The 10,163-nt window shown below is 41.6% G+C and overlaps 1 long non-coding RNA gene across 14 annotated transcripts; it reads left to right on the top strand.

Annotated features, from left to right (window-relative positions):
• Positions 1-1,887: 1,887 nt before the first annotated feature.
• Positions 1,888-10,163, top strand: LOC136527538 (uncharacterized). 14 transcript variants are annotated; one of them, XR_010776829.1, is made up of 12 exons: positions 1,888-2,037; positions 3,571-3,645; positions 4,536-4,609; positions 6,974-7,105; positions 7,446-7,759; positions 7,849-7,874; positions 7,970-8,051; positions 8,179-8,220; positions 8,302-8,430; positions 8,509-8,590; positions 8,825-8,942; positions 9,649-10,159. It is a non-coding gene; the product is annotated as an uncharacterized lncRNA (long non-coding RNA). The 14 variants fall into 14 exon arrangements; XR_010776830.1 differs by having other exon boundaries at positions 8,302-8,373; positions 9,649-10,158; XR_010776826.1 differs by having other exon boundaries at positions 8,509-8,598; positions 9,649-10,158.

Below are 10,163 nucleotides of genomic sequence, written 5' to 3'. Positions count from 1 at the left end.
TGTTTTTAGGGATCGGACGAGCCGGAGCTTGCGGATCCTGGCGTCGATGCGTGCCGTGGGATCGAGCGAGGCAGTTAGTTTAGTTAGTTTGGGATCAGGCGAGCCGGAGCTCGTAGATCCTGATGGGGCGAATTCGGGGTCGTAGATCTGAGTATTTTGGAGCACAGTAGGAGGAGGTAAGGTCAACGGCGAAGGTTGGACGAACTGGCATGGAATCTTCAAACCCGTTTCCGCGTATTGGACTGGGGAGTAAGAGCAAGTGACAGTGACGCAAGTGTCACGACATTGTGCTGTCGACGCCGGGGGAGCTGAGAGCTGACCGGGGAAAAGGAGGCAAACCAGCCAGCCGCACAGGGAACAGTTTTTGTCACTACTCTTCTCTACTCCTGTTCTGCGTACTGATGCCGACTGAATGAGAGTCTTCTGCGGAACTCGTGGAATCCAGCGATGAGCAGTACTCCCTTCGAAAAAAAACAAAAAAGTTTAATTTTTTTTAACTTTGATTAGATTTATAAAAAAATACGTACAATATTTATATCTTTAAATAAATTTATTATAAAAGTATATTCAACAATCTATCTAATGGTACTAATTATATATTATAAAAATTAATATTTTTTATATATAATTGATCAAAGTAAAAAAAAAACTAACTTCTCGAAAAACGAGAATAACTTCTTTTTTAAGACTGAGTAGTACTCCGTAGAGTGGTGCATCGAACAATGAACGAATGATGTCGCTCGCTAGTCGTTTCACCTTCGACTTATTCGCATGACTTGCTTGTAAGCGTAGCGTACATACATGTACAGTACCAATGGAAGAAGTCTAGTACACGACGGGCTGTCGCCTACTTGTGATTCCATACAAACCAGGGTGGAACAATTCAGTTCTCGTACGAGATATAAGGTTAAGAATTCTATATACGAACAAAAACAATCACTTTTCAGTGGGAATAATAACAAAGTTTTGTTCTTGTTCCTTTCCGAGACCCAGAGCGTGAAGTGCTGACTGCCGACATGGCTGATGTGGGACCAAGGCAAGGCAAACCGGTGGGCCACTTAAACATTTTATTTATCGATACTACTTTCATTTTAGAAAGGATTTAATTCTAGGTTTAATTGGAGTCCAGTTTGATAGGGCTCTAGATTCTTCTATAAACGTTCTAGTTTTGAAATGTCCTTAGAAACGTTTCTCCGGTGATTCTCGAATCTCAATCACATTCTTTGAAAACGTTTGGTAGGGATGATAGATTCATATTCTTAAGAAAATGAGATGGAGATGAATCGGAATTTCTAATTCAGAAACAAGCGAAACACCCTTTTGGGCGATTCTCTCCTGTAGTGTAAAAAATGAGAATCCCCGTTCGACTTACCCCATATTCAACTTGTTCGGCTTATTTTTTTAGCCGGAACAGTATTTTCCTCTCACAACAATTCAGTCAGAACAGTGTTTTCAGCCAGTTTCAGCCAAGAATCAGCAAGCCGAACGGGGTAATCCCAATTGATTCTTGGTGGAACGTTTTAGCGTGGATTTTGGATATTCCATGGTGAAACATTTCACATTTTAGCATTTTTGACAGGAATTCTGGAGATCCAAATGAGAATCCAAAACATTTGTGGAGAATCAAAAAAACATTTGTGCATCCAAAGGCACCCTAGTTTATGGAAAATCAATACTCCGTATTTAAGAATCGAAATTGGAATATTCTACAATAAATTTAATAACCACTTCTCCTATTCATCAGTCGCCTGATTTTTATGCTTTGTTCAGGCGATGTGTGCTACTGTGGTCCACCGATGTTGCTTCAAAATTTGTGTGCTTTCAATTGTGTCTGGTGGATTATGTATTGTATTCGGATGTGGTCCTTTATGATGTCGACCCGTTAACACCCAACCCAACGCATCCGACAACCGTCTCTGGTGGCTTCGGACACTTTGTATATTCCTCCCATCGTGCGCCCAGCGAAGAAAGCGGAGGCGATTTCACGGCGATTGCTCCGGTGAGCTCGTGCTTCCCCGTGGTGGAGTGCTGTTGAAGGTGTGTACTCGATCCCGTTTTATAATGTGAAGTAGGTTTCGTGGATCTGCATTGCGATGAGGGCAGAGGGATGGAGATTTGGGTGAGGGATTTTGGGATGTAGGTGGGCGGCGGAGATCGATGGGGTAGGGGACTCGATTCGGGGCTTAGGCGTGCCGGCGTGGGGAGCGGAGCGAGTGCTGCTGCGGCCTGCGGGGATGATGTGGGGAGCGAGTGTGCGAGCGGGGGCATCACAGGGAAGTCGACGATCCCGTTCGTGCCAGTCGATGCCGAGGCCCGCACCGCCCGGTCGCCCGCCTGCACGGAGGTGGTGGCGGAGACGGGAGGACCGGTGCTGCCACTGACGCCGCGGCACCCTCGTCCGCCATACCTTGATTTGTTCGCGAGTGCCGGTCGACGAACCATCACAGGCCTCACTGGGCTGCTCATTTTTTTGGGCCAGCATGAACCCGACCCCTCCCAGCTTGAGGCTTCCCTGATTCCTGGATGGATGTGAACGAGGAGATGGGCGCCACCAAGTTTGCGACTCGGTACTGACTTTCTAGCTTTCTGAGCTTTATTTCACAATTGGATCTCTCTCCCCCTTGTTGGCTGCTAGTAGATTGCAGCTGCCTCCTCTGCAACTTCCCTTTACTGGTGTTGTGGCTTGCTTGCGTTCCTTTGTTCTTGTATCCCTAGGCCCTAGTCAATGTTCAGCGGTGAACTGGTCGTGCTGCCTTGCAAATCCTATGACGGCAGGGAGAAGGCAATGATTCGTCGGCAAGCTGGGTGATGATTTCTTCTCCTTCCCCTTTGCCTCCTGCATCCAGTATTATCTACTTGCTCCGCGGGTGGCGTCGTTGATTGCTATTGGAACCTAAAATTGTCTACATTGTTATTTTCTCTAAGGTCCTGTTTGGATTGCAGCTGCTAAATTTAGTCCCTCTTAAATGGTTTAGTCCCATTTAGTCACTCTAGAGTTACTAGAGAGGACTAAAGCCCATTTAGTCCAATTTAGTCATAGTGTTTGGATAAAACGTGACTAAATGGGACTAGATTTAGGAGCTCCTAGCTGAACCAAACACCCCCTAAAACAAAATTACAATATACCCACGTTTTTTTATTAGAAAATAGTGGGTACTAAACTACTAATACACACACTCGTCTACTAATACGACGCGTGACCTGGCGCTGGTGCGAGCAAGATTTTTTTTAGCGATTTTTTTTTTGCTAATTTTTTGCAAATGGGGCTGGTGGTGTTCTGTATCCTTGTAGTCACCTCTGTTTATGAGGGTTTGGTTTTTGACTTTGCTGTCATTCTTTTATAAATTGTTTCCATTTTAACTTGTGCTGCATTCGGAGACTGCATTATGTCACCAGAATTTCAGTTTTATTTCCAACCAAAACATATTCATAATTCTCTAGTTTCTACTGTTCAGGTCACTAAGGAAACATGTAGCTAGGAGGATTGAATGTTATTGCAGCATAGCATCATTTATTTGGTTTTGATGTATTTTGAAGGTGGATAATCATGCAGAGCTCATTGACTTGTAGGTTGGAGTCATACATGGAGATCTAAGTGCTTTCCAGGAGGATTTGCAATCAGTTCATTTTGTAGATTGAACTCTGGTAGGCACCTTGTATTGGACCATCTTTGTACCTTGTTGAGTATAAGTATCACATACTGATGGAATCATGCTCGCTGCCTCCATGTATATACATCTTGTAGTTTAATTTTGAATAGTTGTAGTCTATAGTATCCTCTTCTTGGCTATATATGACCTTGGGAGCTTGTCTGGTCAGATAGTGAGTAAAACACAGATATGACCATGTATATTTGATTGTTCAATCAATCTACCACAGCCAACATGTGCATATAGCTGCAGGTCATATATAGCCCTGTGTGTCGGTAGCTGATGTGGTTCTCTGGAAGATGTAGACTTGTAGCTGGTTTTGGATAGCTCGGCTGTTGTAATAGAATAGTAGGAGCTCACATCTTTTAACTGTGTGTTGCATATACTGTACAATAAATATGTGTGTAGTATCCATTTCTTGATTGCACATTTATAAGTAGTAAATTGCACACTTAAATTACTGCAATTATGGTGTTTAACATGGGCAATATCCAGTCTTTATATATAACTTTCCCACTATTTTGTTTTCCTTTTTACATTTGATTAAGCAGGAAAAACATATGTTCAAAAAGCTTGCACTAGGAAAACTCTTTACTCTAATAGTCCAAGTGTAGCATCATTTAGATTGTTTGATGATGAATGATATTGCTCTAACCTGTTTTAGTCCTTGCAGCTGAATTATATGGATGAGTGCTTCAGTTCATGCTTCTTTACCTGATTTTTGAAGTCTAATATGCATTTAGGAAGCACGGTCTTCCAGTTTTGTCATTAGTTCTGTAGTGTGCAGAATAGAAATGTGTACCTATTGTTGATGTCTGTACTTTTAGTAGCCTCATCTTGTCTTCAGTAACTCATGTGTTGTTCTTGTTCTGGCCTTAATTGCAGGTCATCAATTACATGGTAGAACATGTCACGGGTACAACTCATTGTGTACAGGCTCATTTGGGATTGTCTTCTAGGTATGGTGCTTGGTCGTGGGGGATTAGGGGCTCTTCTTTGTAGGTGCCTAATATTGGTTGATACAACATGTACTTTCCTGGGGCCTGAATTGTTTTTTCTTCATTGTTTTTGTTTTCTTTTTGTGATGTATGGTAACACAGATTACTTCCCGATTAAAATTGGACTTCATCAAGGGTCAGCCTTAAGCCCATATCTCTTTGTCTTGGTAATGGATGAGGTTACCAGGAACATACAAGGGGATATCCCTTGGTGTATGTTGTTCACTGATGATGTAGTGTTAGTGGACGAAAGCCAGACGGGAGTAAATAGGAAATTAGAGTTATGGCGGCAGACCCTTGAGTCTAAAGGTTTTAGATTGAGTAGAACTAAAACCGAATATATGAGATGCGACTTTGGCGGAGTTGTACAGGAGGAGGGAGATGTGAGTTTGGAAGGTCAAGTAGTGCCTAAGAAGGATACCTTTTGGTATCTGGGATCGATGCTACAGAGGGATGGAGATATTGATGCGAACGTTAGCTATAGAATCAAAGCAGGGTGGATCAAGTGGCGACAAGCTTCTGGCATTTTCTGTGATAAGAGGGTACCACAAAAGCTAAAAGGCAAGTTCTATAGAACGGCGATTAGACCGGCTATGTTGTATGGAGCAGAATGTTGGCCTACAAAGATTCGACATGCTCAACAACTGAGTGTTGCAGGAATGCGTATGTTGCGATGGATTTGCAGTCACACAAGAATGGATCGAGTTCGGAACGATGATATACGTGATCGCCTAGAGGTAGCACCAATTGAAGAAAAGCTTATCCAACATCGGTTGAGGTGGTTTGACCATGTCCAAAGGAGACCTCTAGAGGTACCAATGCATTGTGGAGTCCTAAGCCAAGCTAATAATATGAGGAGAGGTAGAGAAAGACCGAAATTGACATGGGAGAGGCAATAAAAAGAGATTTGAAAGCTTGGGATATACCTAGAGATCTATGTTTGAATATGAGTACTTGGAAAACAGCTATTGAAGTGCTTGAACCGTGACTTGGGGATCTTGGTGGGTTTCAACTCTAGCCTACCCCAACTTGCTTGGGACTGAAAGGCTATGTTGTTGTTGTTGTTGTTCTTTTTGTGATGTTCTCTCTTTCTCTTTTCTCTAGCTTCAATTTTGATTGATTTCCGATAGTTTCTGTAGCTCCTAGGTCCCTCGAAGTATTTTCTGCAATGCTGAGTCTCAAGCTGTTTGCAGGAATGACCAATTAGTACATGCACCCTCACGTCCAGAAGGAAATGCCAAATTGATTTACTAGTCCTCATTTGTTCCTAGAAATGCTCCACTAAGTAGGATTCTTGATTTTCCTTTCTCTTTCTATGCGATTTAATTTAGTTTGTAACCAAACTAAGTTTGTAACCAAACTTTGCTATGGTTGGCTGCACACAACCTAAAATGGCCACTAATATGTGACTGGAGGGAGTCAGTTGCCTTGTTTGTGTCCAAGTCTAGCTCTTTTGGTGACACAGTTGACATGCTAATTCATCTACACATGTTGAATAAAAAAATGTGACTCTACAGGATAGGAGCTAACTTTATCCTATTTGCAGCATTGTCATGATATCTTGTGTAAGCTGCATAGCTAGTAATTTTTTTTTCATGTTCAGACGTCTTGCATGGCTGTCATGATATCTTGCTGCCCTGTCCAGTTTATTATGATGTCTAGCCAGCTTTAATTTTTTCTTGTCATTTGTGCTAACACACATTTTCCTTTGTGTATTGTGATTTATGTCAGCCCACACCAAATTTTTGTCATTGTTCTTTTATAGAAAAAAATTGTCTCTTGTGATTTGTGTTAACACACCTTTTCCTCTATTTATTGTGGTTTGTGCTTGCTCACACCAAGTTTTTGTCCTTGTCCTTTCATAGAAAAAAATTGTCTCTTGTCATTTGTGCTAACTCATCTTTTCCTCTGTTTATTGTGATTTGTGCCTGCCAAAACCAAGTTTTTGTCCTTATCCTTTCATAGAAAAAAAATTATCTCTTGTGATTTGTGCTAACACTTCATGAACTTTGTTAATTCTGATTTATGCCAACACACATTTCATTTTTGTCCTTGTCCTTACATAGAAAAAAATTGTTTATTATGAGGCCCTGAAGGTTGATTTGCACTTAAGGAATCCTCACTACTTAAGGAATCCTCACTGCTTATTGATTTGTACTAATTAAACTATGGTGTTTTCATTGGTGATGTGATCATTCTTAGGGCCTGCATTGATAAGCAGCTTGGATTAGTGGTGTAGATGTCGCCCAAGCTATTCAGTTACCTAGTGATGTATTGCAAGTTCACACTTATACCTTAGACCTTGTTTTTGTCATTGTGTGTAAGGTATCATAAGGAACCTTGGCATAGAAAATGGTGATCGAGCAGCATGCCAGGGCCATCTGGAGGTGTGCAAGTACTTGGTTGAGGAACTAGAGTGTCATCCAAATATGGCTGCTACTGGAGGCTCATGTTAAGGTTCTTTCTACCTCTTTTGTGTTTCTGGAAATTGTATTATCTCATTGTGTGAACCTTTGGAATCTGGCAGTATGAGATATGTAAATTGTTCTCTCATATGTGTGGTTGTCTTCCAGTTTGTCATTCTTTCATGAGCTGAATTCTGTATTTATATACATATACAGTATAATTGCATTAACAGCATGTAGTTTTTGCACTATCTGAAACGTGCAATTGTCATATTCCTGTTTTGTAATTTTTGCAAATTAAATGTCCTTGAGCTTTAATTTATGGGATAATTACTGATCGTGTCTCTTCTATCCTGACCTTACACATTTATGTAATTTTGAATGTAACATAGGGACCAAGCATCTTGCATTGCTATGCATAGAAAACTGGACTAGTACAGTGAGTTGTGGATGAGCTTTTTGTATGTTTAGGATCATCAAGAAGTACGTGGACTGTGAAGTTGTCAATGGTAACATACCAGCCTCATGCTGATTTAGAATCCACATTGCTAAGGGTGGGCCTAGTGCAAGCGGTAGAGTCTTACCGTCTGTGACCGGAAGGTCCCGGGTTCGAGTCGCGGTCTCCTCGCATTGCACAGGCGAGGGTAAGGCTTGCCACTAACACCCTTCCCCAGACCCAGCACAGACCGGGAGCTCTCTGCACTGGGTACGCCCCTTTATTGCTAGTTTCCCCCCCCCTTAGTTGTTAGGTTTGCTGAAGCTGAATAGTAAAATAAGTTATTTACCATGTCTCAGGTGGAGATATATTTGGAAAAAGTGAGGTGAGTATTTGATAGAGAATTTCTCATACTTCCTCTCTAGAAATGTTTAAAGTGCTGCTATGGAGAGGATCAATTTTTATCTATTCATATCTCAGGGACCTTCTTGACTTGTCCAAAGACAGCCTGCTGATCAAGGAAAGTAAAACCCAAGGAATTTATATTTCTGGAGCAACAGAGGTCAGAATGAAGGACATGGCACCTTCCTTCCATTCTAATTTTCTGTGATATTCAGAAAGAAGTACTTGGCATCAGGACCTCCATGCTTTCACTTTAATATCTGGTATCTGTTCAATTACCCATGCAGATGTCTATCCTGAACAGTTCAGATGCATTAGAGAACCTTTATGTAAGTCTTCTTGAGCTTTACTTGGAGTGCCTTTCTATAAGTAGATACTAATTTAGCTTTGTTGACCTATTTAAATTACAGCAAGGAATTGCCAACAGTTACACCTGTCATCAATATTCGCATTTCTAAAGTGCATATAATGGAGCAGTTACAGTATGGCCCTATAGGGTTGCGAAGGCGCTGAACTTGATATTTAATACAGTAGAGCTTGTATTGTTCTACACGCCTTTTAACATCAGTACATACTATTCTGTTACAATCCTAATTCATGTTTTTTGTGATTGACAGCTTGTACTTCTTGGAAGTCAGCTTACCAAATGAGATAAGCTTGTAAGCATGACGCTCAAGTACTAGGATGTCATCTGAAGCTGTGAGCTTGTCAGTAGATCCTGATTTATTGTGCTAACTCACCTTTTTCTCTGTTTTTTTTATTTGTGTCTACTAAAATCAAGTTTTTGTCCTTGTTCTTTCATAGAAAAAAAAATTGTCCCTTGTGATTTGTGCTAGTTCACCATTTCAATTGTTTATTGTGATCTGTGCCTGCCTAAATCAAGTTTTTGTCCTTATCATTTGTGCTAACTCACCTTGTTCTTTGCGTACCCAGTGCAGAGAGCCCCCGCTCTGTGCGGGGTCTGGGGAAGGGTGTTAGTGGTAAGCCTTACCCTCGTCTGTGCAATGCGAGGAGACCGCGACTCGAACCCAGGACTTTCCGGTCACAGGCGGTAAGACTCTACCGCTTGCACCAGGCCCGCCCTTCTCAACTTGTTCTTTGCATACTATGAAAATTTAGGAAGCATTCCTGGATTTTTAGGGCACACCAGGAAAAACCTGATCTAGTTTTAGTGATCTTTGGTGCTATGGTACATACACCTTGAGATATAGGCCTAAATGACTCGGGGTATTATAATGGCACCACAGAACATATAGATAGTGTTTTTTAAGCAATAGTGGGCTTCTCTAATTGCACATACATTGTCAGGCTTTTCTATTTGCACAGAAATACAATACAATGGCATTATCAAGTAGTAACAGTTGCACTAATACAAATGTGCAATTTTCTTATGTGTGGTCTGAGTTTTTCAGCATCATTTAGATGGTTCATTCTTTACTCAGTAGAAATGATTATGCTTTCATTGTTATGCAGTTCGTAATGTCTTCTATCTATACTTGAGTGTGTATTCAACAAATCATCATGAAATACTAATCCTACTTTAGTGACAAGAGAGAGGAGGGGCCATGCCTGATTTTGTGCAAAGTGTTGTGTGTCCGTGTGATCTCCAATAGCAGATTATAGAGCATTACAGAACAAAGGAGATGCATTTTCCCTTGACTGATCTTCGTATCCTTTCTTCATGTTTTGGTGTTTTTTCTGTGCATTTATTTACTAATTTTCACCCTTTTCTTCACTCGTGCTCTTTCTGGATCCAGATTTGATCGGCATGTTGAAGGGTGCAGTGGCAGAGTTGTAATTTTCTGTGTATGCATGTACGTGTGTTTATTGGGCCGATAGTTTCATTTTGGCCCAAATGAGCACCAACTTCAGTTAGCGGGTTTTCATTTTGGCCCAAATGAGCACCAACTTCAGTTAGCGGGTATCGGATCATGCGCCCGTTAAGGTTTGGAGGGTTGATTCGTGGACCCGATAAGTGGCTGGGTGACCGAAACGACTACAACAGATTCTGACCAATGGATGTACATCTAAAGGCGGTTAGCCATTGCCTAAAAAGTTGCTATATTTCAGGCACCTGAAATATAGCAACTCCCTTTAATAATATCTTTCCTGCGATTTCGTAAAGCCGCTGTCACACCACCACAATCCTCAAGCAGCAGCCGAAGCATCCCCTCAGACCGCACCGAAGCGTCTCTCCATTTCACGAGTCAGTACTCAAGTATGCAAGGATTGCAAGCCGTTCCTATCTGACCCTATGTTTTCTCCGCTCCCG

This window comes from Miscanthus floridulus, chromosome 19 (genome assembly GCF_019320115.1).
Source record: "Miscanthus floridulus cultivar M001 chromosome 19, ASM1932011v1, whole genome shotgun sequence".
Classification (NCBI taxonomy): domain Eukaryota; kingdom Viridiplantae; phylum Streptophyta; class Magnoliopsida; order Poales; family Poaceae; genus Miscanthus; species Miscanthus floridulus.
This window is presented reverse-complemented; position numbering and strand designations above follow the sequence as displayed.